The following is a 281-nucleotide window of genomic DNA, read 5'->3' as shown; positions in this document are numbered from 1 at the left end:
TTCCCTTCCATAGGAACACTGTTGCAGATGCCCCTTGAATGAATCTTCTGGATGTGAGCCAGCAATTGAATATATCTATCTTCAAGTGAAAAAGGCATAAGCATAGGTCAAATTTAAAATGTAAATCTAGATTAAAACCAAAGTTGACTGTGATACTCCAGCTTCAGTTTCCCATCCCTGTGGGTGGATAGCACTAGGTGGTCTGCGTGGGAAGATGTCCCATGCTATGACAGGTAACAAAGATCACTGCACAGCCCTGTGCAACCAAGGGATTATCCTGG

The 281-nt window shown here is 43.4% G+C and overlaps 1 protein-coding gene across 1 annotated transcript in view; it reads left to right on the top strand.

Moving 5' to 3' along the window:
* The window catches only part of LOC103807785 (chromosome unknown open reading frame, human C6orf58), a 12,457-nt gene that overhangs the window by 5,307 nt on the left and 6,869 nt on the right, over nucleotides 1–281 (top strand). The gene's annotated exons all lie outside the window — the stretch shown is intronic.

The sequence above is a fragment of the Acanthisitta chloris genome, unplaced genomic scaffold (assembly GCF_000695815.1).
Source record: "Acanthisitta chloris isolate BGI_N310 unplaced genomic scaffold, ASM69581v1 scaffold898, whole genome shotgun sequence".
NCBI lineage: Eukaryota > Metazoa > Chordata > Aves > Passeriformes > Acanthisittidae > Acanthisitta > Acanthisitta chloris.
Note: the sequence above shows the minus strand (reverse complement) of the source record. Positions and strands in the feature narration are given on the sequence as shown.